Source organism: Pinus tabuliformis, chromosome 6, assembly GCF_031772625.1.
Source record: "Pinus tabuliformis cultivar Carrire ecotype Pingquan chromosome 6, CPIR1, whole genome shotgun sequence".
NCBI classification, from domain to species: Eukaryota; Viridiplantae; Streptophyta; class Pinopsida; order Pinales; family Pinaceae; genus Pinus; species Pinus tabuliformis.
Window position 1 is genome coordinate 686,530,251 of NC_142292.1, and position 27,570 is coordinate 686,557,820.

At 35.7% G+C, this 27,570-nt stretch overlaps 2 pseudogenes; one reads left to right on the forward strand and one right to left on the reverse strand.

The window, feature by feature from the left end:
- Positions 1-4,608: 4,608 nt before the first annotated feature.
- LOC149260515 (L-type lectin-domain containing receptor kinase IV.2 pseudogene) lies at positions 4,609-5,968 on the reverse strand (annotated as a pseudogene).
- On the forward strand, positions 5,967-18,209 carry LOC149260516 (CRS2-associated factor 2, chloroplastic pseudogene; annotated as a pseudogene).
- Positions 18,210-27,570: the final 9,361 nt, after the last annotated feature.

The following is a 27,570-nucleotide window of genomic DNA, read 5'->3' on the forward strand; positions in this document are numbered from 1 at the left end:
TATCCACTTCCTTAAAGCTTTCTAGGATATAGAGAAATATGATCTAAAACATATGTTGACTTATTTCTTTAAAAAAAAAAAGTGGAGGAATCAAATCCTCTTTTTTGGTTTTCGTTCTAAAGGAGACAATCCCTACCACATTTGCAAGATTCCAACCTATTCCCATATGCAATTGAACCTACAAGGCCTTTACTGAAATCATAGCCAATAGATTGAAAAGGACCCTACCAAAGCTACTTTCATAAAATAAAAATAGATTTATGCAGAAAAATTCATATCATGGATAATATAATCTTATTCCAAGAAGTTATCCCCTCAAGCAAGTTTAGTGAGGATAAAGAAACCATAAAAAGGGATGGATGTGGAAAATGCATTTGATATAGTTCACCATTCCTTTTTGTTTTAAGTCTTAAGAAAGTTTAGTTTTGATGAAGAATTTATTGATTGGATACAAGTTTGTATTGGTTCCCCATGGATAGCTCCATTGGAAAATGGAAGGCCAATAACTTTATTCATAAGCAGAAGACGCCTACGAAAAGGTTTCCCATTTTCTCCTCTCCTAAATATAACAATGGGAAGGTCCCTATGAAGGAAATTGGAACGTGAAAGAAGTATTGAGGATCAAGGGAATAAGATTTACAAGTGGGGTGAAAGGGATCAAACACTCTTTAATTTCCATATGATGCATTGTTTCTAGGAACGACATCAACTATAGTTGCAAAGAGATTCAAGACAATGCTTGATCGGTTCTTAAGTGTGTTTGGGGGACATGGAAATAATTTGAAAAGTCAAATCTATGGTTGGAATATTTCAAGAAGCAGCTAGAAGCGCACTCAAGGATAATAAGATTTCCAAGTTTTGAGACTTGAACAACCTTTAAATAATTTGGAATTCCAATCTCAATTTCAAATCCAACTTCTTAGGCATGGCAATGAGTAATTGGAAAAATGGAAAAAAAAATCAAGAATGGGGTGTAAGATGGTTAAATCTAGTTGGAAAGATAACATTAATTGGATGCCTTATCAACTCTTCCTTCTTACCAGTTTATTGTAATTCTAGCTTCAAAAATTATAATGGAACACATGACCAAGGGTATGATTAAATTTCTTTAGTAAAGAGGTAAGATTAATTTAAAAAAAAAACATTTAATTTATTAGCTCACTATTAAGACGACAAAAGATAGGGGTGCTTGCAATAAAAGATCTAACTAATTATTATAGCAATATGAGCCAAAATTTTGTGGCATTTAGCCATTTAACCACGAGAATGGTGGAAGTTTGTTTTACTCACAAAATATTTCAATGGGATTTGTAAAGGATTCCTAGATTCTCCTTTACCAAAAAAAGTGGCTCAAGGATTTGGAAATTGTGCAAGATAACAATGCCATTAATTCAATCAAAAATAGAATGGGTGTCAAGTAATGGGGTATGGATCAATTTATAGGAATGTCACATCCTAAGGAACCCCCTAGAAGCTATAGAAGAGATAAGTACCTTGAAAATTTGTTTTGTGGAGAAAGGATAGGAAAATATATTAGACATTTCATATTGGAGTGAAGAAGGGAACTAGAAGGCTTGGGAAGACATATTATCTCTCAATCGGTTGTCGTCTAAGGTCGGTCTTCTATTTAAACATTTAGTTAAATGCACTCCAATTGATCTTACCAAGCTAAATGAAAGTGGGTGGAACTTTAAAGGATACCCTATTAAGGAAGGTTATAGTAGCCTTGTATTGAATTCTCCTAGCCCTCCTCAATCATGAATATGCAAACTTGCATGGTAAGGAGATTCCCTTCCAAAAATAAATGCCTTTTCTTGGATTATAGTGCATGAGAAATTATTAACAGTTGATGATTAACAAAATAAAGGAATACAAGAGCTTTTAAGATATATCTTATGTTGTGCATAAAATGAAACAATTTTGCATTTGTTCTCTCATTGCCAATACTCTTAGCAAATTTGGAAGCACGGATTCAAGGAAAGTATAGATAAGGTTATACTTCACAACTCATGGGTTGGAATTTTTGTTGGGTGGAAGTGTAGGTATGCAGGCTCGTTTCGTAGAAAATTTATCTTCAAATGTCCATGGATGTTGGTCCCAAATGTTTTTGGCTAGGAAATATGGTTTTCAGTAAATAAAGCAATTTTTCAGTAGACACTTCTATTGCCTACAAGATTAGAAAATTAGGCATGTAGTTCGATATCAAAAGTAATCTAGATTAAGAGATTAAAGGAATTTTTGTGCCCAAACATGAATCATGAAGAGAGGTCACAAGTGAATCACATGCTTAATTATCAGTAAGTGGTGAACAAAATTAAGACAATTCATATTCCAAAAATAGAAAAATGGAAGATCATAATGGGGGAGAAGGATTTTACAAATTAGAGATGGGCTCAAAGAAGGTGCATGTTATTTTTTAATGATGCATCAAAATTTAATCCAGAGGTGGCACGAGTAGGAGGGATCATCTTTAGTCCTAAAGGAAATGAAGGAAACTCATTTCAAGAGCATTCAACAATCAAGTTAAGGTGTTGGCCCTCTTTATGAGGATGAGACTAGTTGATGCTAGAATATATAAGAAAAACTGTTGTTAGATATTTTAAGTTAATAATAAAAACCTTAAGAAATATATTTTGGAAAAGTCACAATAGTTTTACAAGAAGTATTTGAAGAGGTGAAATACTATCATGTTCTAAGAACACTAACTAGTGTCATAAACAAACTAGTTAAAGAATCATGATAGCTTGACTAGTAGGTACTACAGAATAAACAAGGTGTAGTTAGGACCTTATTTCCATTATTTTAACAAAATTCAATTTTTTTATTTTTTCAGGGGTCCCCTTGTCATTTCGAATAATCATGAGGAGATCAACATATTAAAAGGAAAAAGTGTGTCACCTAGAGGGACCACCACCTTGCAAACTCTCTCATCATGCAACCATGCAGCAGAGGGTGTGTCATATTATGGGAAGCAACAAGGGAGGTTTAATAAACCATCCCTTCACTTCATCATTGATGTATGTTGGAAATTTCATTATCATGCCAAAATCTTAGATATGATATCATGGTAAATTGGATCTCCTTCATTATTCGCAAGTTTAGCTTGGGTGATAGGAAAATCTAAAAGTGACCATGTTCTAGCATACTAGGTAGTTGCTCTATGGTTTGTTTAAGGCATGGTTCATCATGGCGTTGGCCGAGTATTCTATGGCATCATTGGGTGGAATGGGGTCCACTTTGGTTGGTTTGTCTTACTATTTGGAAGAAAATATAGAGCTTGTCAAAAGAATTGAGGGGATTAGTTGGAAATTTGGGGCAACTCAATTGTTGTAGGTGTAGAATTGTGGGGGTGAAGGTAGGAAAGGGTTTTCTAGTTGATTTGATGTATGGATTTGAAATCAGTTAGGACACAAGCATGAGGGGAGATGCTTTGGGTGTGAAATTTTAGATTTAAACAGGCAACTGAGAAACCAAGAAATTGTGTTGTTGGAAAACAAATTAGCCATTGCTAACATGATGGCAAAGGTTCGAGCTCAAGATGATGTAAGAGATAGGGAGGCAGATTTGCATGTGGAATAGTTGAATTACTATAGTCATGAAATTCAAGAATTAAGGTAGGAAAACATTCATCATAGGTTGGCTATCAACTAATTGTTGAGTTATTAGAGCATGGCTAGAGATTGGATTCATATATCAGTCGAATCAACTACAGATAAGGAGAGAGAAATTATGTATCACCTCTTCTTGATATGGACATGGACAATGTTAGTTAGACCATTAGAGAAAATTTTAGGGGTTAATATTCGCAGGTGTGAAAATGATTCGCCTAGGTTTTATAGTATAAAATTATTTTACCTTAAAAATCATCAAAAATTTATAGACTATATATAATCATTAATAATTTGAATATTTTTACAAAAATATCACCAAAAATCTTACAATTTGCACATTAAAAATCCACCAAAATTTTTTAATTTCAAAATAAATTTCAAACCTTAAAATTTTCATAATAAACTACCCAAGCTTATTTTTTCTTAATTATATTCTTATTTAATGTATTATTAGAAGATTATGTTAAAAATAAAAAAATCATTTTTAAATTAACTAATAAATATAATTAGCCAATTATTCTCTATAGACTCAATTTTGATATTTTGATCCACAATTGAATTTTATTGGACGTATCTAAAAAAAATGTATTACAATGACCAATAAAACTATGGCATTTTAACAGAAAACAACCATTCCTATTAAAAAAAAACACTATATTAAATCATTAAAATAATTTAGATTCAAGTTTAAACAATACCTTTGCAAAAATGAAAGGCATAAATTAACGCAAAATATTTTTTTTTTTCATTGTCAATATTCCAAGGAAAGTAATATTTTTAGGCCGATAGACCTTTCCTATTGAAAGAGACTTTCGTCGTCCTTTTCAATCTCACGTTGACACCTGGACCGTCTACACTTTTGATCTTTTATTCTATTTAACGGTCGTTAAACCATTAGCCGCCCAAAGGTCAAACCACTCGCGCCTTCCAAAATTTCAGGCCTACAAAGCCCTTACTTCACGGTGAAAACTTATACAGTATATCATGCGGTTATCGGTTACCGACCCACAATACTCACGTCTAACAAAGTAGTGAGTATTTGACAAACATGCCGCATTTCCAGTCTGCTTTCTGGCTTTGGATTACAACACAACAACCCCAATTTCAGGACCTTATCCATCTCCACCACATCATATCGCTTCCCCAGCTTTGGATCCGATGCCTCCACCAGCCTCCCTTCCGTGTACAACTCCCACGCCCACTCCGTCAAAATCATCTTCTCCGCCTCCGTTAACGGATCCACGTTCCTTCTCCCGCAGGCCACCTCCAACAGCAAAACCCCGAAGCTGAACACGTCCGAGCTGGGAGTGCCCTGCCCCGTGTGTATCAGCTCCGGCGCAATGTACCCCGGCGTTCCCACCACATGAGCCTTCTGCGGATTCTCGCTGTGATCATACAGCGGAGCCAGGCCGAACTCACCCAGTCGCCCGTTGAATTCCGAATCCAGCAGCACATTGCTCGACTTGATATCTCTGTGGACGACCGTCTTCTCCCATTGATCATGAAGATACAGCAACCCAGCAGCCACACCCTTGAGGATAGCGTATCGCTGAGGCCACGGCAGGATTGTTGTCGAATTCCCAAAGATGATTTTATCCAGGCTGCCGTTGGGCATGTAGTCGGAAACGATGAAGAGTTGCTTTTGCCTCCGGCACCACCCCAGAAGCTGAACCAGGTTCCGGTGCTGTATGCTGCCCATGCTTGAGATCTCTGAGACGAGCCCCTTCATTCCCTCCGTGAACTCCTTCGATAGGCATTTCACAGCGACTTCTTGGCCGCTGCTGGGGAGAACGCCCTTGTAAACCTTGCCGAAACCCCCTTGCCCCAAAATGTTTTCGTCTAGGAACTTGCTAGTGGCAGCGGTCAATTCCTTGTAAGTAAATCGATAGGGCCAATATTCCTTCTCCCAGTCTTCGATCGTTTCCCTGTTCTTTGCTTTTTTGATAAACACGGCCGCAACAATCAACGAGAAGAGAACCAGAGATGCCACAGTGACTCCGGCTATGAATCCTCGACCCCCGACGTTTGGAATACATGTTAGCAAACGACGGGAGAAGCGACACCTCAAGGTCCGGCGCCGTGCCTTCGGTGGTGAAACTCCACGCCAGAACGTAATGGTCTTCAGTCAACGTCCCCGTTGCCGCTGAAAAGCCAACGAACATCTTCTCCTCCAGAACGTAGCGCAGGTCGATTTTCAGAGATATCAGCGGCCTCTGCGGTCTTGGCAAGCCGGCTGGCATGACGCTAATGTTGAGGCGGCTTTTAGAATGTTCGTAATCGATCCAGGCCTGTAAGTTCTGTCCGTTCCTGAGGCTCAAATTATGGAATTGCCCGCCATTCCAAAAGCCAGCGGTCATGGCGTTGACTGAGATGAGGCTGTTGATATCCACGCCCACATGGTTGTCATCTGGGTCATCTAATTCCACATTCTTTCACGTATCGAACTCAACTGCGAACAAGTGATTGGATGGCTGCCCGTTTCCGGTGAGGTTAAGCAAGCCCATATATTGGGATGACATAACGCCCATGGGAGACTTGTAGGGTGTCATGAAGAAGGCTAATCCGCTTCCGCCTGCCTTAGAGGGAGCAGGTACTATGGAGAAAACGAAGGTAGTGCTAAACGAGGAAGGCGTCTCGTTTCTTTTCATCTGCACGGGATTGAAATACAGCGCGCGCCCTATCATGAAACGCGACTGATTTGTGAGGGAAAGCACGGATTTTGAGCGGATAACTGAAGCCTCCGCTTCCAATTTCAAATTACTACCATCAAATCTGTCGAAGACGAAAGCGGTATGTCGAGAGTCCTGCTCGGCCTGTGCGGGAAAAGGTGGTATGACAAGGTAGATGAATGCTGTGAGAAGGAGAAGGCTGAGCCATGGAAACATCTTGAATCAATTACTTCACTTGAGATATAATGCTCCCGGGGAAATAATAAATGGATGTTGAATATTAATACATTAATTTTTACCTGTGCCTGTCGTGGTCGCCTGACAATTCGACGACCACTATTTTGGCCATTTGCTTTTTAGAGGCCTATCAGGTAGCAGGGAATATTGACTCCGGGCGACTCCTGTTACAGCGAAATCATCGGTGACTGTAGCATGAAACATCCAGATATTCTTCCTGCATCGCCGAGCATTCCGCGGATTGAAAATTAGGGTTTTAAAATGCAGGTCAAGGTCAAGGTTCATTGTTTGTCAATTGTACAGAGTGCGCGATGGGCGGTTTTGGAGTGTTCTGCTTCCAAATAAATATAGAGACGTATTTTTTAAGAAACCTTGCTTTAAAATCTGAGTCAAGTCAAGGTTCAATTATCATTAAAGTGTGACGAATAAGCTTTTACCATTTCACTGTCATCTAAGAATTTTGCGAAAGGGTGACACCACATTCTTTACTGAAACAGAATTTTTTTTAATTATACTTTAAAATTCAAGTCAAGGTCAAGCTTCATTGGAATTCAATGATAAAAAATGTAATTGTCAAGAACGTTTTATGTTTCTTTGGTCGTGCTATACAAACAATGTAGACATCAAGGATTCAAATCGAAATATCAACGATTTGTTCGGAAATTATAGACTTTAACATCCAAGCCGAGGTGAAGGTTGACTGTGTTTTTTCTTACAATAATCAAAGTGTGAAGAATGCTTTATCTTCTAGGGATAGCGAGGAATTTTGGGAAGAAAAGCTGTAAACCTAAAAGTCACGGCGAGATTAAGAACTTTTGGAAAAATTATAGACTTTTGGAAATTATAATTTTAAGTCAGGGCGATATCAAAGCATTTTTGGAACATTATAGATTTATGAAATTATAAATTTAAAAATTATGGTAATATCAAGGAAATTTTGGAAATTATAAATTTAAAAATCAAAGCAATATTAATAAATTTTCGGAAAATAAAAAATATTTAGAAATATATAAACTTAAATATATTGTTTGAAATTATATAAACTTAAAGTCATAATAACACTATTAAAAGTGTGAAACCGTATAGATTTTTATATTCTACATTTTTATAAAAGTTTAGAAATATAATATTTTTTGAAAAAATTAATTATAAAATTTATTTTATAATTAAATATTATTATTATTTAATAATAAAGAGAATTGTAAAAATTGTTTTATATTATTTAACTTTTTAAAGATATATATTTACAAATAAAATTAAAAATGAAGAAGTTAATTAGGCCGATAGGCCTTTCCTATTGAAACAGACTTTCGTCGTCCTTTTCAATCTCATGTTGACACCTGGACCGTCTACACTTTTGATCTCCGTCTGACATTTGTGCACAGTTTTTTAGCGCGACCCGTCTGCTTTCCACTGACATCTGTAACACATTTTTAGGTTTTTAGCGCCACCCGTCTCGTCATGCTCTTCATCATCCTGTCTCGTCATGCTCTTCATCATCCTTCAGACGAAATGGTAGGAATTTCTATTACGGTCTTCATCCTTCATAGGTATTTCTATTATGGTCTTCGTCCTTCATGCAGAATGATATCCATTTGTGTTATGGGCGCCAAAAACCGATGGATTCCTTCCTCTCAATGCAGAGATGGTAAATTGCCCTTCTCTCTCAAAATCCAATCACTTCAGCTGTGGAGATCTTGAAACACGCACAACCTTACCCCTAACACAGAAGCCTAATTCGATGCATTCGAGCAGTGAGCAGGAGCCTTATTCTAGCGGGGAAGAGCCGAGCATATACATACAGTGCGCGTAGGCAGTAGGTATAGGTATGGTTTCTTGAAAGATAAGAGAGCAGTTCTTCTATTAGTTTGTATTTGAGTAGTTTTTCCATTAGAAGAGCCTACTGACAAGGAGACAGTACAGATGGAGTCACGCTCCAACCACTACTCTTCGAAAGGCATGTGAATTCGAATAACTGCCCAAGAAGCTGCTGGTATGGTGCGGGGACTTTTCTGAAGAAGTTGAGTTTGCATTGCATGCCACAATCGCCTCGCTTTAAAGGAAAAGCGTAGAGATCAACGTTTCAAGGAAAAGCGTAGAGATCAATTGCCATTACCTTTTAACCCTCTCAATTCAGGTAATTCTCGTCTGCTTCAGATATGCATGTTTTTAATGTTTAAAGAACACGTTCTTGCTGAAGGAAAATTGACAGAATTCATTGTATTTAGTTAAGTTGCAGTAACAGCTTTAGTTTCTCCAATTCGGATTAATTTGATAATATTTGGTTCAAATGTTGGTGCGTGAGCATTTCTGTGTTTAGTATTTGGGGAATCATCTGCTGAAAGAAAGCTCTAGGGAAAGGCAATCTGTTCAGCACATTCATAGAAAATTTTCTTGAACGTTGTGGTCTTGATGTACACTGCAATAATCCGTAGGTTCTGTTTGTTCGTGGATTTAGGTTTATTTCTAAGAACGAATATCCAGTAGTGTTTTTGAATTTTTCGTTAGGTAAAGAAATTAAGAATTCGCGAATTCTTTTTTTCTGTTCTGGTCAATTTGCTCATGCTACATTCGACCTGACTGACGGGTTTTTGTATAAAGACTCTTATTCAGGGTAAATATATTGGAATTTGCCCCAGTATAGGAATCTGCGCACCATATATATGCAGGGACCATATATAGCTGGGGAGAGGCCTACGGATTCAGCTTTTGCGTTGGCACCTAAGCTTCGCCACGCCCAAGTGGCCTTTGCCCACTTCATGGACTTTCAATTTCCTTAGGAGCTCAGCGCACTGCAGAACTACATGAACGTATGTATATGTACAGAGAATCATCCTTGCTCGTGCAAAATCATCGTTTTCGATGAATATTCTCAATCCGAATTTGGAAAAAGTTGTCCACCCGTGTTCTCGTGGCTTGTCAATAAAGTGTCTTACTCGTGAAGATATCGTTGTCGATGAATATTCTCAATCCGAATTTGGAAAAAGTTGTCCACCCGTGTTCCCGTGGCTTGTCAATAAAGTGTCTTACTCGTGAAGATAATAAAGATCCTCATACGAGGAGATATCGTTGTCTTAATGAAATTGGTGTTTCATTGATCTGACGGTAATGCAATTATTTAATATTCTTAGTTTGAATATTTGTGATTATTTCACCCTTCAGTTACTGGCGGAACTCGTCTTGGCCTTCATTTCTGTTATGGGGTCCTTCATTTTTATGGGCTGAATACATATGATATACATATCTATAATGCATTTTTTGTACCATTTTTTCAATTTTCATACTATTCTTTTAATTTAAAAAATCTATTGTCTTAATGAAATTGGTGTTTCATTGATCTGAGGGTAATGCAATTGAGAATTTGTAATTATTTAATATTTTTAGTTTAAATATTTGTGATTATTTCACCCTTCAATTACTAGCCAAAGTCATCCTCCCCTTCATTTTTGTTATGGGGGTCCTTCATTTTTATGAGCTGAATACATATCTATAAATGCATTTTTTTATCATTTTTCCAATTTTCATACTATTTATGCAATTGAGAATTTGTGATTATTTAATATTCTTAGTTTGAATATTTGTGATTGAGAATTTGTAATTATTTAATATTCTTAGTTTGAATATTTGTGATTATTTCACCCTTCAATTACTAGCCAAACTCATCCTGGCCTTCATTTTTGTTATGGGGGTCCTTCATTTTTATGAGTTGAATACATATCTATAAATGCATTTTTTTATCATTTTTCCAATTTTCATACTATTTATGCAATTGAGAATTTGTGATTATTTAATATTCTTAGTTTGAATATTTGTGATTATTTCACCCTTCAATTACTAGCCAAACTCATCCTGGCCTTCATTTTTGTTATGGGGGTCCTTCATTTTTATGAGCTGAATACATATCTATAAATGCATTTTTTTATCATTTTTCCAATTTCCATACTATTTTTCTAATTTAAAAAATCTATCGGCCTCTTTTTACACTTTTTAGGGCAATTGCTAGTTTTACCAATCTTCCAACATTAGCAACATCGCTTGTGCATTTTCTTCGATTATGGACGCTTTAGATGCGGAAGCCAAACTAGTCAGTCACAAAATCATTGTACTTTTATTCAAAACTCAAGATTTTATTAGCATTGAACTTTTAGAATATACAATATTTTTTTGAATGTTTTTGGTAAATGGTGGTTTTTATTATAAATAAATGTGGTTGATATGTGTTATTGGTGTTTTTTTTAAATATATAATGACATTGTTTTATTTAAATTTAAATTTCTCAAATAAAATTATGTCAATATCATTTAAAAAAAATTGTAAGTTTGTTAGGATTACATCTTCATCATGTCCAATATATCACTCTAATCGGGGAGGGAGCTGAACCAGTGACTTCACATCAAGGAGTACCTTAAAAAAGCACCCGATCATTGTCTATCCAAGACCCCGTGGACATGCCAGCATCATTCAATTAGAAAAACACTCATACAAAAATAAATAAACATATCCTATTTTTGTTTTATTTAATTATAAACAAATTAATTTTTTTATCAAAATTTCACATCAATCAAGATTCAAGGCATTGGTAAATAAATAAATAAACCTGTGACAAAATTTAACAACCTCTACATTCAAAAATAATAATCGATATCAAATGAAGTAACCACGATGAAGTAACATTTTAAAAAAAAATTATTTAATTACAAAAAAAAAAATGGTCAAAATTTCATATCAATCAAGATTCAAGACATTAGTAAACAAGTGTAATATGTAGCGTTGTTGATTAATACTTGCGTCTTATGTAAAAAGTAATTGATATATGCTTAGGCCAATAGGCCCTTCTTTTGAATCAATGGACCTCTGGTTTTCGTCTACACTTCTCATATGTATCTAACATATGTACACATATTTTTACTCACCCTTCTGCTCTCCACTTGACATCTATGCGCATCCTCCACGCACCAACTCTAAAATGCATCGCCCTCCTAAACTGTCGCGCTCAGATGCCTCCGTCTTAACCATGCAACAGAAAATGGTTAACTATCCGCCTTAACAGGTTGCATAGTTAATAATTAACAGGTGCTGGCAGCAATTCACAACGGTGCCTCCTTCAATATTTTCTCCTCACCTTCTGCAATTCCTCCTCCTTCCAACACTAAAACCAACAATAATTATCGTTTTCTGACTCCCACTCTGCCCACTCTTCCTCCCCTCTTTCATAAGAAGAAGCAATGGCACCACAACTAGGAGCAGCAGGAGAATGGAAATTCAGGCACCCAATTTGTTTGTGATAATCCCGAAGAAGAAAAGGCAAAACGCCAAGGCAAGAGCAAGATCAAGAAAGTGTACAGATACATGGGCCACTATACAACCAAGCTAGGGACGACTGACGAGTCACAGTCAGCAGCGACAGAACATCATACAAAGTAGAAGGGGCACCATTCGAGTTCAAATTCAGCTACAACCGAGACCCCTAAGGTGAAGCCTCTAGCCCTCATGGAGCCACCCTTCGTTCCCTTCGGGCTGCCCACAATAAACAGGCCATGGACTGGACAAGCATCTCTTCCAAAGAGCAAGAATTAGCTTCCCGAGTTGGATTCCTTCAACCCTCCTCTACCCGGAAAGAAGGGCGTGAAGTATGTCGAGGCACCCGACCCTTTTCTTGTGGATAACGGCCCCAAATTGTTGAAATTTTGTGACCTTGGATTTGGGTTAGAGTCTTAAATCACTAACACTACCAAACCATGAGTCTCAACCATAAACCACTTTGCACTGCGGAAAATCTAAAGCAGTAAATCATACAATGCACAATGAACACAGTTTTAAACAAAATTCTACAATGATGTACAATCACCAGCCTTCGTTATATTAATCCAAACTGATAAATACAACAGTCTATGGTTACAATATACAATGAAAAACTTGGTTGCAACACTTCTTCTCGAATCTTGTTCTGTCGGTCCGTCGCACTCGTTCTGCTCACTAGTAGTGCCTTAGTCCATCAAGGCCACTACACATCGAGACTTCAAGAGGGTTGCCCTCTTACATTGTTGCACGTCCTTCTGCACGGTGTACTTGGGTTGATCCAATTTGCTCTTCTGGGTTGGCCAATACCCAAGCTCCAATCTACCAGGCTAGCAACAACTTTCGTCCATCAAAGTGCTGCACTTTGGCACTGTCCTTCACCCAACCTTCAGCTACTCTTTGTCCTTCAAGATAGCTTGTCAAGGGCTCCTTTTAGGTGGTCAATCACGCTGCCCTCCACCAGCTCTATGACTCCCAATCCTCCACTGCAGAATCTGCTCCTTATTGAAGTCTTCCAGACACCCTTGTCCACTCCAATACTTGGCTTCCACAGTCACATCATCAAATTGATCCAAACTGGTCAAATATCTTGACCCAACACTCCTCCAATGTTGTTGTTGCACCTTGTTGTACTGATGTACGCTGCATCTCTGGTTAGTTCACACTTTCAAGTGCCGCACCCTTTACACAGTCAGCCTCCAAGAACCTTTTGGACTGTGGTTCTCCTTGGATGGGCTCTTCCACTCATACGTTGCCCCTTCAGCCTCTGTTCACCTAAATGCGGGAATGGAACAGCCTTTGTTGCTGGCTATGGCCTGCGGCCTAACACAACAGCAAGTTGTGGCTTCAGCCCTCCTAAAAAACACTCCCAACAGTCAATAAAATAGCCCAGCATGTGCCCCTGCTCCTCGGTCTCCACTGCCCAGCAATCCGCAATAAAGTCAACTCCGAAACAAGCCCAAACAACCCTTAAAAATGCCACGCTATCACCTACAGCACTGTGGCTCAATCACAGTTGTACCTCGGCCTCCAAAACAGGAACTCCACACTTCCCTTATGCTCCCTTTACTACAGCTAGACCTTCCTCTTCCTCCACCGAAATTTCATAGCTTATCTTGGAGTGTATTGCACCAAAATGGATGCCTTAAATGACTCCATTCAACCTCTATTTATACTAAATGAGGCCTCCCCGAAGCCAATCATGAACTAACACGTCTTTATGGAATTTCTCACATCGGCCTACCTGGAACTCATGTCGGCCTACTTAAAAAAATCCATAATTATTATGTCGACTTCAAAATTCAATATCTCCCAAATGACAACTCGGATTCAGACGATTTTCAATGCGTTGGAATCGTCTTTACGATCAATATCATCCTCATCCATCATATGCCATGAAACCATCATGGTTCTGCCCCAAAAACACGATTGGTGCCAAAACCCCTTTCTTGGGTTCCAAGCCCACAAGCTACCCTTGTGGTGCTTTTTCCTCCAACCCCTGAACCCCTAGGGCTTGGAGTACCTCCCAAGATACAAAATTCAACAATCCCTCGTAGTAAGGGAGGTACCTCCATGCCTCAAAATTACTTCATCTTCATCATCATTGCTCACAACACTTGCCCAACTCCTATTACTCACAATAGCAATAATCCTAGAAGCATGAAATATGCCTCCCTCGGAAGTGTCATTGTCGCTCGAAACCTCCTGCTTATTTTTTCTTTTCCTGAAACGCTTTCCATTCCTTCCATGGTTCCTTCGTGCCATATGTGGAAGCACCCTTTCTCCCCACTGACCATGCGCTCTTCTTGGGTTGCAGTTTCTCCCTATGAGTCTGCAACCTCCCTCTCGAACTTGACTCCCTGTGAGCCTCTAAATCCTGGACTTTCTTGGAAAATTTTACCTTCTTCTCGGGAACCTGCACCTGCTCCTTTGAAGCCTGAAACTGCTCCTGCACCTCCTGCTGCTCCTTTCAAACCTAGACCTACCCCTGCTTCTTCATATGATCCTTAGGTTTTCCTGTCAACCTATAGAGACCATTCTACCTAACTCCAAGTACAATCCCATTAGAATTAGATCCTATAGCCTTGTGTCTTGCCTTCCCATCTTGGAACAAGACCTCAAAACCCTTCCTCTCCATCATCGAGATGGAGAGCACATTATACTTGAGTCCTGGTACAAATAGTACATCCTGGACCCTCAACATACGTCCTATCTCCAACCTGAATGGCACCACACCCAATCCTCGAATCTCCAACTGACTCTTGTCACCCAACACCATGTGCAACTTCAAGTCCCATTTAACTAGAGTCTCGAAAACATCCTATGACCTTGTCATATGCTTCATCGCATCGTTGTCCACGTACCATCCATCTTCTTTGATAGTACTTTCTGAGAAATGAGAAATTAGTGAAAGGGCATCCTCTTCTTCTTCCATCTTTGCTTGATGGGCAATAAGGGAGGCCTGCTTCCCTTTTTTCTTCTCATCATCTCCTTTCTTCTTCAGATATTTTGACACATAATGACCCATCTCGCCACAATGAAAACACTTGATTTTACTCAAGTCCTTCTGCTTATCCTTCATTTTTTCTGGAAGTGCCATGTCCTCATCTACCTTCTTGGAAGGATGAAGATCCTCGTCTTGCAACTCTTCCTGAATGAAGTTGTCCCATAGTCTATTCCAGTCTGGCAGCTTCTCCTGGCAATGATTCCTTTGATGAAGGGTTTCCATTCCTCGGTGAACCCTTTCAAGGCAATCCTTACCATCTTTGCATCTGAAACTTTGACCCTGAGAGCAGTAAGCTCATCTGGAACCTGAGATATCCTTGTTATATATGAATTCATTCCTTCACCATTTATCATCTCAGTGTATTTCAACTTATCCTCCAATACCAACACGCAGTGCTCGTTCTTATTTTGGAACAAATTATGAAGAGCCATCCACATCTCGTGTGCATTGTTCTTTCCAGACACATGAGGTATCAAGGGATCCTTCACACCATCAAGGATGATCAACCTCACTTACGTATCCAAGTCTTCCCATATTTCCAACTAATTAGGGTCAGATGGCTTCTTGATCTCTTTCTCGGTAAAATCCCAGATCCTGTTGACCTACAAGAGCAACTTGATCCTTTCTTTCCAAGTAGTGTAATTGGACAACCCTTCCAACTTGTCTTCATATTAGAGACCAACCTGCAACTTTGACATTGTAGTGACTCCTTCACTCATAATGTGACCAACTCCCTCTCACGTTGTACTTCACTGTGCAAACTCTGATTTACTAGCTTTCAAAGTAGCTCAGATATCCTCTGATACCATGTTGAAATTCTGTGACCTTGGATCTAGGTTAGAGTCTTAAATCACTGACGCTACCAAACCAAGAGTCTCAACCATAAACTACTTTGCACAACAAAAAATCTAAAGCAGTAAATCATACAATGCACAATGAACACAATTTTAAACAAAATTGTACAATGATGTACAATCACCAATATTCGTTATATTAATCCAAACTGATAAATACAATAGTCTATGGTTACAAGATACAATGACAAACTTGGTTGCAACACTTCTTATCGTATCTTGTCCTATCGGTCCATCGCACCCGTTCTACTCACTAGAAGTGCCTTAGTCCATCAAGGCCACCACACATTGAGACTTCAGGAGGGATGCGCTCTAACATTGTTGCACGTCCTTCTGCACAGTGTAGTTGGGATGATCCAATCTACTCTTCTGAGCAGACCAATACCCGAGCTCCAATCTGCCAGGCTAGCAGTAACTTTCATCCATCAAAGTGCTGCACTTTGGCACCGTCCTTCACCCAACCTTCAACTACTCTTTGTCCTTCAATATGGCTTGTCAAGGGATCCTTTTGGGTGGTCAATGACACTGCCCTCCACTAGCTCTAAGACTCCCAATCCTCCATTGCAAAATCTACTCTTTATTGAAGTCTTCCAGACACCCTTGTCCACTCCAATACTTGCCTTCCATAGTCACATCATCAAACTGGTCAAATATCTTGACCCAACACTCCTCCAACATTGTCTTTGCACCTTGCTATATTGTTTTACACTAGACCTTTGGTTAGGTCACACTTTCCAGGCCTACACCCTTTACACAGTCAACCTCCAGGCAGCTTTTCGACTATGGTTCTCCTTTGATGGGCTCTTCCACTCATACGTTGCCCCTTTAACGTCCTGTGCACCTAAACGCATGCAGAGAATAGCCTTTGTTGTTGGATATGGCCTACAACCTAGCACATCAACAGGTTGTGGCTTCAGCCCTCCTAAAAAACACTCCCAACAGTCAACAAAACAACCCAGCATGTGCCCCTACTACTCGGTCTCCACTACCCAGCAATCCGCAATAAAGTCAGCCCTTAAACAAGCCCAAACATCCCTTAAAAATGCCACGTTGTCACCTACAGCACTTTGGCTCAGTCACAACTGTACCTTGACCTCCAAAACAGGGACTGCACGTTGTCCTTATGCTCCCTTTGTTGCGGCTAGACCTTCCTCTTCCTCCACCAAAACTTCAGAGCTTATCTTGGAGTGTATTACACCAAAATGGATGCCTTAAATGACTCCGTTCAACCTCTATTTATACTAAATGAGGCCTCCCCGAACCCAATCATGAACCGACACGTCTTTATGGAATTTCTCATGTCGGCCTACCTGGAACTCATGTCGGCCTGCTTAAAAAAACCCATAATTATTATGTCGACTTCAAAATTCAATATCTCCCAAACAACAACTCAGATTCGGACGATTTTCGATGCGTTGGAAATGTCTTTCCAAGAACTATCATCCTCATCCATCACATGTCATGAAACCATCATGGTTCTGACCCAAAAACACGATTGGTTCCAAAACCCATTTCTTGGGTTCCAAGCCCACAAGCTACCCTTATGGTGCTTTGTCCTCCAACCCTTGAACCCATAGGGCTTGGAGTACCTCCCAAGCTACAAAATTCAACACAAATAAGATGCCAGGACCCGAGATGAGATACTAGGGGAGTCTTTGTTGAGGAACGAGATTAACGAGCTCGTCGAGAAGTGCATTCAGGGAATCATTAAGTTAATCTTGGAAGGGATGGATTGACACACAATATGTTAGAATTGATACATACTCATTGGAGACATCAACGGGTTTGTAAGATAAAATGCAAAGGTGTTCCAACAGTATACATGGATGATGTTTGCTATCATCTGGAGGAGAAAACTGGTGGAAAGATCATTTGTTGTGTTGGTGTAGTAGAATACCTTTTTTGGGGCTGGAACTATTATTGCAAAAACCGTCCAACTTTTCCCTTGATGCATTGGAATCCTGCAACAGCTCTCTATCTGAAGCTGATTGAGTGAGCTCCTGTTGGGATGACAATAGAAGAAGCAGATGCATTAAGAAGAAAAGGACGTCGTCTACCACCCATTTGTAAATTAGGAAAAAATGGTGTCTACTTTAATCTTGTCAAAAATGTCAGAGAGGCTTTTGAAGAATGTGATCTGGTGCGGATAAATTGCCGAGGAATGAAACCTAGCGATTACAAAAGGATAGGTGCCAAACTTAAGGAACTGGTTCCTTGTGTGTTGCTTTTGTTTGATAAAGAGCATATATTAATGTGGAGAGGTAGAGAATACGCACCTAAGAATTCTGAAGAGCGAGCCCTGGTTTCTTCTAAGTCTGCTAGTGAAGTTAGTAGAGATGATTCTACTGATTCTGAAGTCTTTGTTATTCAATCATCTGGTAAGAAATTATTCTCTAGAATTGAGGAATTGACAACCTCTTTAGAGACAAGATCACTGAAGCACAATTTTGTTACATTATCCAAGGATGTTTCGCATGAAGGTGTAATTGTGACTAGTGAACACAAGAAGAATCGGAAAAGTCATATTTTTTAGTGCAATGCAAAGAGTTAGTTAAACTGGGTGAAAATGAGGATGCCTTTAAGCATAAAATAATGTTCAAACACGTAATGGTAATGGCACAGATAATTCCGAAGCAAAAACAGGTTTAGAGGCATACTATTCCATTCATAGTATGTTATCTATGTTTGGTTCTACATGTACAGTACCATTTTCCAAGACTAGAGAAATGTTAAAGGCGAGTGAACTTGAATTTGCTTTAGACACAGGATTGAGGTCTAGAAATACATGTCCATCTTTTGAATATGTAGGTTGTGATTCCTCAATTGCTGGTGTTATTGTTGTTGCTAATTCCTTAAACACGTCTTCTGAATCGTTACCTTCTTCAACAACAGGTGTCATTATTTCAAATACTAAAAGTATGGAATGTATCAAGGATGGCAATGTTTATTTATTATCACAAATTGATGCGAAACAGAAGATGATGCATCAAAGTGATAATTTGTTTGGAAACAAAAATTTGGTTGATACAAATACCAATGGATGCAATAAAACTGCTCAAAGCATTGAACTCCTATGGCAGCAGTTAAGAATTTAATAGCTATTAACAAAACAAAACTTTACCTTTTAATTCATTTGGATTGTTAGTTTAAATCTAACAATCTAGCCGGACAAATCCTCTTCATCTTTCGTTATAATTTATATCTTTCACATTAAATAATATAAAATGATAATATTGTTGAAATGATATCTCGTTTATGGTACTTCCAATCGTCTAGATCATGAGGCTTCTTGATATTTCAATTGGTAGGCCTAGTCGAACTTTCAGTCGCCGATTCACCTGAATTATCGCAACATTTGCAAACTTCAACGAGGATAACAAATATTTGCATATTTTAAGGGAAAGATTAAACTTAAAAACCCCTCCCCTTTCAGATTAATGATCCACTAAAGTTTAAGAGAGGCATTACCACGCGTCCTACAAATTTGAAGTAGGATAGATGTTTTGTTTGAATAACCAAATTTGGATTAAGTGAAGCATTACCACATGTCCTACAAATTTGAAGTAGGATAGATGTTCTGTTTGAATAAACGAATTTGGATTGGGATGAAAAGTAGATTCATTCCCAGCAGTGATGAACAATAGAGCATCTTTGTCAAAAATCACCCTAGAGAGTAATTGGTACCATTCTCTTGTTAACCCACCAACATCAATGCCCTCTTCTCCTTGAAAATTCATTGATAGGTGCCCATTAAGATTTCGATTTGAATGCATCAGTAGTTGATTATATGAATATTCCAGCAAATAAGCTCGACGAACACAAATACGTAGTGGTGCGGAGGGAACATGCATATGTTGCTCTCTGATCTTTTGTTGATTACGTTCTCTACATGTTACAAAAGCATTATTAGATGGGCAACTCCTAGATGTCTATTTTACCCGATCATTTTACATGCACATACTTGGTGTGAAAGTTACATATCATGACATTGAGGCTATTGACCCTGGTTATTATAAGAATCTGAAATGGATGTTGGAGGTATCTCGCAGTTTGCGGTGTTGTTATTTCTTTCTAATAGGCTTCTCCTTGCTTCTCTTTTAACTGGAGTTACCATGTGTCTTCTCTATGAACAATCCTCATATTAACATAGCATTTTAATTTTCTATTTTTATTTATGCGATACAAGTCATTGATGAATTAACTAATGTATTCCTCATTTTAACGTCGAAGTTCTCTTTCTGCTGATAGAATGATATTAGTGACATCCTTAATTTGACATTCAGTATAGATGCAGTTGAAGAGAAACACATTCTATATGAGAAGAAAAAGGTATTATTTGTTCTCTGCTTGGTACACTAATTTATGAATGCCATTTTTTAAAAACTTTTTATTTTAATAATTTATTCACACAAAACTTTTCCTTTTGTATCCTTGAAGTTTTCACAGGTAACAGAGTGTGAACTTATACCTGGAGGAAGAAATGTAAGAGTTGTAGAATAAAATAAAACATGAATATGTGGATCTTGTAGCTAAACATCGATTAACAACTGAGTTATGATAGGTTTTCCCGCCATGTGAAAAACAAAAAACAAAAAACTAAGCATAAATGTTTAGATTTGATAGGTGTACTCTTTATTAAATGTTATGACACTTGGTTTGGTACTTTATACAATGACAATTCATTTTCATAAATATTTAGATTTGATAGATATACTCTTTATTAAATGTTAACTTGATTACATACAAGATTTTTTTTTATTTTTTGTTTTTTAAATAATTTCTTTTTCTAACAATTCAATTTTAAACATAATCATAAACGAACCAGAAAATAAAAATAGAAATTTTAAAAAATTATTTTTGATTTTCAAAATATTTAGTTTAGTATTTATTTTTTTCAAAACTTCAATCAATTTTATAAAATCTATTTAGAAATTTCAAAACTAATTTAAAATTAAGCAATTTTCACTAAAAACAAAAACAATATAACCTGTTTCAATAAATAATTACATAAACTTGTTACAAGATTTCACGACCTCTTCCTCTTCAGTTCAGAAATAAAAATTGATATCAAATAAATAACCATAAAAAGATTTTGATAATTACATTGCTGGAATTTATGAATAACCATGACTGGTCGGCAAGTAGGGTTAGTTGCCCCTTTTTTTAAACCAAATGTACAAATATTTACATTAAGAATCTGTTTTTAGAGTTAAAAGAAAAAGATACATTCAATATAAGAATGTTATAGGCTTACATGGACTAGATAGTGATGTTTTGAAGCTTCAATGGCGCAGGATCTTCATGCCAAGTATGCACGGTGATTCAGAAAGAATATCATAAATGCTTCTAATCCTTCTCATGTTGGTGTCGCAGGGAAGGTATATCATCCATTTTCTGTCTGATCCCTTTGATGTGTTGTAATTTATGAATGGGTTTTTATTTTTACCATTTTGAAAATGAATCAACCCAACGAATCCAACTAAGCGATAATCAATTGATGAAATAAATGATTTTTAAATTAAAAACTCGTTCAAATACTTTTCATAGCATCCATTGAATGATTTATTAGATGAAGAATCAAAATTCATCAAGTCCAATTCCAATATAAACCACACCTATAGCTTAATTATTACAACCATCACAACCATGATATTGAAATCACTGGTTTGAATGAATCAACCTCACAAAATTGATTAGATTAAAGAAGCTTTGGTTCGTTGTAAGATCACTTCAATGCCACGAGGAATCCATGCAAGCCACGAATCAATCATACTATCCATTAATAAGAGACATGGAAGAAGAATAGAAAAGTTAACTAGGACTTCCTTAGTCATATTAGTTATGGTTTATTTCGTATTAAACAAGGCCACATAGCTAGCATTCTCTACCACTTATTTTAATTATTGAACTTAGAAATGTATGAACCAATTCTCACATTTGAACAAGGGCTACATAATGAGAATTTTGTTCCAAAAATATGTCTTATTGTGAACATAAAAACAAATAATATCAATATCTAAGGTTATAATGAAAATTTTGTTCTAAATAACTTTAATATTGGCGCCATTGTTTGGATCATTTAAAATCCATAACATTTGATAACATTGAAATTATGCCCTATCACACCTATAAATAATGATTAATTACATTAAATATTAACTCTTTCTGAAAACTAAAAATATAAAAATTAGAATAAAAAATGTTATTAGCTCATACCCGTCATTAATTATTAGATTTTACTAATAAAATAGAAAAATGCATTTTTTTTTAGGAAATGAAATATAAATATCTTCAAATTAATATTTTTAAAAAAATGATGATTTATGTAATGTTACAATTATCAAATATTACAATGTTGCAAAATAATTCTTAACTTAATTAAAATTATTTTAATTCAATATTAAAAATATAAACGATTTTTTCGATATAAATAAATTTATTCAATTTAAAAAATATGAGAAATTAATAGATGGTTTTTCAATATAAAAAATTAAGTACAATAAAAAAAAGGAATTTGTAAAAGTTATTTTTAGTTGTATATTTATTTATTATAATTTATATTTAATTTTATTTACAATAGATAATTTAATTATTAACCTTTTTCCTTAAAATCGTTATATTATTTTTTTAATAATAACTAAAAAGTAACGTATTTTCAATTATTAAATCTATTTAAATTATAATTTATAATATATAAATGTTATATTTGTATTAAAATCCATATTTTATTCTAAAAATAAAATTTATAATTGAAAAATAGAAAAAATTATAATTATATTTATATAAAGGTGTTTTTATGATGGGTTTGGTTAGGTAGATTTGACCAATAAGATTTGTGTATTTTTGTCCTCTTCCTCGAAATAAAAATTGACACGTGGCACGAATTAGTTACTAAATGTCTTATCCTTTAAAGTTTTCTAAATCTCATTCTAAATGAAAAAAGAAAGATTATAATCTCTGAATTTTGAGATATTTTGATTTTTCATTGGTTTTTAAATAAATTTATTATAAAACTAAGTTTTATTGGGTTTTTAAAAATAACTCTATATGAAAATTTGAATAATAGTTTACAATTTTTGCCCATGGGGCTTTGGATTGACAGTGAATGGGTGTATTGTTAAGACACTCCTTGTGATAGGTCACTAGTTCAAATCCCTTGTGAGTGCTTAGGTAGTATTATATAGAAAAATAATAATTTACATCTTTTATATTTAAATGTTTCAAAATCAATTTATAATAATAATAAAAATATTTATTATACAAAATTTTAATATATATTATACAAAATTTTAATATATATTATTAATATATAAGTATTTTCATGGAATTTGCTGAGAAGTGTCATGTGTTTAAAGTTTTCTAAATCCCATCCTAAATGAAAAAAGAAAGATTCTAATCTCTAAATCTTGAGATATTTTGTTTTTTTCATTGGTTTCTAAGTTAATTTATTATAAAATTAAGTTTTATTGGGTTTTAAAAAATAAATCTATAAAAATATTAGAATATTAATTTTTATTTTTATTTTTATATTTAAATATTTTAAAGTCAATTTTTAATAATAAAAAATAATATTTATTATACAAAATTTTAATATATATTATTAATATATAAGTATTTTTTATTCTTTTATTATGATTATACTATATTATGATATTGTAAAAGAGGGAACATAAAGATTTAGCAACAATGAAGAACGATGCAAAGATGTGATGGAGCTTCAACTAGAGTGTAAGGAAATATTTAATTCTTGTAGATTAATCATGGAGTAATGTCGCTTTTGTGCCGCCTTCTTTTAATCAATCTGATGGATTGGATGTGTCTTTAATCTATCAAAGCTTTGGCCAAAATCAATGCCATTGGTGTTGCTTTTACCCCAAAATGGCAAATTATGGGGACTTGGATGGTGATTTGAAGCATTCAAGGATTGATAGTTTTATTTGCAAGCCCAAGCCTGAGATCACAAACGGTGTGCTTGGGATTTCACAGGCACGACCTAGAAATTGGTTGGTGAATTCAAGATTGTCTACTTTAGAAGATAACTCATATTCCAAAAAAAAATTATGTAATTGCAGTCACCACAGGTGAGATGTGCTACCCATTTCACTTTAAAAAAAAAAATCTTCTAAAAGAACTTTTATATTATCATGGTTCCCATATTTACAAAACTTAGAACCTAGAAGTTCAAAACTAGCACAGAAATGAACTTAACGAGAAAATGATTAACAAAATTAGATTGTTTTTCCTAGAAGAGTGTCTCTCTTTCCACCTCTGGAAGAGCGTCACTCTACTCCAGTTCCACCTCCTTTGTTGTCATTCCCATTCCTCTTGCTCTGACATTGCACTGTATCGAAGGAACTGACGATGACGTCTTTTTGAATTCTGAAAATAACAATGTAAACTTTAAACGGGAACGATAAACTCAAAACAGGAACTCTGGCCAGAAAACCCCAGAAAAAACATGAAAAACAGTGCTAAAAACGAAAAGTGTGTATACTGGAACGATGGTTTTTTTTAGGGTCAATTTTCAACATGTTTTAAAAATGGCAATGAAAACCATTTTTTTGTGCAAAAATTGTGCAAAAAACACCATGAAAATGAAAAGTGTTGATGATGGTTTTTTTTTAGGGTCAATTTTCAACATTTTTAAAAAATGGCAATAAAACTGATTTTTTTTTTTGTGCAAAAAACGACTGTTTTTGAGAAAAAACCACACTAATGTTTTTGGTAGAATAACATTTTTCTTTCCTAGGTATAATTTCAACATGTTTTAATAATGACGATAAAGATAAAATAATGGGATCTGAAACACATTAAAATTCTATTAGTTTTCATCCATGTTGTTAAACATATAATAACATGACATTAAATATCGCTAAAATTCTAATTGTTTTTAACCATAACATTAAAGATACAAAAAAAATTGGAAAATTTTCAAACATAAAATTAAATAACCATGACATTATGAACAAATTACATGACTAAAGTAATCAAAATGTCTTATTTGTAGATTGAATGAAACATACATTATATCTTTAAGTTATTGTTGCATTGTAGATATTCTAAACAATAAATATCATCATAATTAAAACATATAATCCAACAAACATAAAAATGACTCATAACTTCATTTAAAACCATATGAAAATCAAAAATTTTATTTCAAGATACGATACAAACATGAGTTATATAAATTGTCTTAGACAATTATTCAAAACCACTCATATTTTTTGGCACACCATCAAAATTCACATCTTCAGATGAATGACTGGATGCAGATGAAGATGTTCCATATTCTTCTCTTTCATCAACTAGTGCCCCATCTGAGTCCACATGCATGCCCACCATTTCAGGTTTCAAAATTCTTTTGGATCTACGACTGGTTTCAGCAGACTCCCATCTCAACATTGTTCCTTCTGGTAACAACTTCTTCAGAATCTCTATCGTCTTGAAATGAAGAGTTCCTCTATTTGTTAAATTGAATTCATAAACAAGTATGTCAACATCCTCCAATTTTAAGAGGTCTGTGCGGCAATGATTTATATCTGTACCCTTTCTTTTTCTCTTTCCGCCAAATTTTTTATCAACTACCATCTCTAGCTTATACACACCATTGAATGGGTGTGTATTTGTGGCATACCAATGTACTTCAACACTTGTAACATCTTCATTTTTGTAATGACCTTTATAACCTTAACAACCCATAATGGATAACCATTGGGATTTCCATATGCTAGCACTGCAATCATGCAACCCTCCTTAATATCCTGTATTGAACACCTATAAAGGTCTTCCATGGCTTCACATTGTGCACGAGATCTTCTGGAACCAATATACATTTATCTTTCCTCTGCCTGTGAAGAATTAATAATACCTTGAGATTGTTGTTGTTCAACAATGTTTCTTTCCTCGTGTTCATTTGACACATTTTGTGGCCAAATAAATGGATTTTTCAAAGGTATATCTTCATTTGTTGTTCTTGAAATGACATCACTTTGATTATTGAAAAAAGACTCCCACCAAATTGAATCAACAATATCAAAGTACTCATATGTATATCTATTACATTTTTAATTTCTTCTAGGCAATCAGAATAATTTATATCTCTATTCTATCTGTGTGCATTATGAACTTCAGCAACTGATTGTAATAACAATATATTTGATGCAAATATTGGATGATTTGGAATGAACTTCAAAAATTCCAAACCTGATGACGATGCCCATTCTGTAGTAGTTGAATACTTCTTGCCCCATATTAGTGTTTTCCCGTGATTCTTTTTTATATGAAATTGATGTTGGAAGCTAATGTCATTAAGTTGTTCAATGCATTTCTCCTCACCACGCGATCCCAGAATAAACCTTCGCATGTCAACAGTTTCTTCCAACACATCAAAAGTAGGCTCTGGCATGTATGATTTCTTAATACATTCAATTAATGATGGCAAGCTCCCAACTTCCTTCCTCCTCAATGTGACTGAAAAACGACTAAACATCTGATCATTATGGTCATGAGTGTGCACAAAAAGAACGAAACCAACCTTTACCTTCTGAAAAATTCTCAATTCAACAAGCATGTTTAGATATCTAAAAACAATCTGATTTTTGTTTTCACGACAAGTGTTGTCCAATTGTAGATACAAAACTTCAGAAATATTACCAGACCAATGAGAAAGCGCATCAAGAATTATGGTTATTGTCAGATTTGCATCATTATAAATATTTGGCGCTGTGAAGTATACCCTTAGCAACATTTTCCCATTGAAGACCATACAACCGACCAAGTGATACTGAATAAAATTTTCATCTTGTAAATTTTTCGGTGTGCGAACAAAACGTGGAGTCCAAACCATCAACTATCAAACCCAAATATTTATTTAGATTATCATAACACTTCTTTCGATGCTTGTACAACTTTTTCCTTTCACTTGTTTGTTGTTCGTGATGCTCTTGAAGTGCTTTGACAATGGAACCTACACAACATAAAAGAAAGTCATTAAGAAATACATTTTCATAGTTGATGACTATACAATTTTAAAAGTTAAAGTTATGAATGCTTACCTCTTTCTGACCCTTCACATTTATCCATTTTTTTATTTAAGAGAAGCACATGTACTGCAAAGCCCCATCCTTGACTTCTTAGGAATACAAACATTATTGAATTCTTTTTTCCATATCTTCAAAAAATATTGATATGTAATAAATCGACCATGTCCCTCAGCGCCTTCTACATATTCTTTGTATAAGTTGTAGATTTCTCGTCGTGAGAAATTATTTGGAATATGTACTGTCTCTCTATTTGGCATACACTCTCCATGGTTTGAAAATAAATCTTTCATCCATAACATTGCAGTATTTGATAATGGCCCAAACTGTCATTTATGACGTACTTCTGAATAAAATGTGGGATCCTTTTCCAAATTTTCTTGGATTCTTGATAGACGAAAATTACCCATTGAATGAAACATTTTGAAAGCCTTTCTACAGATAAATAAAGACCCAATATGATAATCATAACCTGACAATGTGGATTGCATGCACCCCACTAAATATGAATTTTGCAGGCTTTTATTCATTGACAAATATCTCCTCCTTTTCTCTAATGCAAAATTGAAATCCATATGTTTCAAGCAATCTTTTTTACGACATTCACTTGAAATGAGAGCGTTGATAGAACTTCTTCTCGTCAGATATTCTGCTCTACCCCTTGTATAACTAGAACATCTTAGAATGATATGAAAAGGTCTGCTCTTACGCCTCGATACAATATTTCCTGGCAATATCTCCATCATTAGATAATCATTTGTATAAGCATTTTCATCATCATTCTTAGGAATGTTATCCTCACTATGATCATATGTGCTTTTGAAATACTGACTTGGAGGATATTCTTCATCT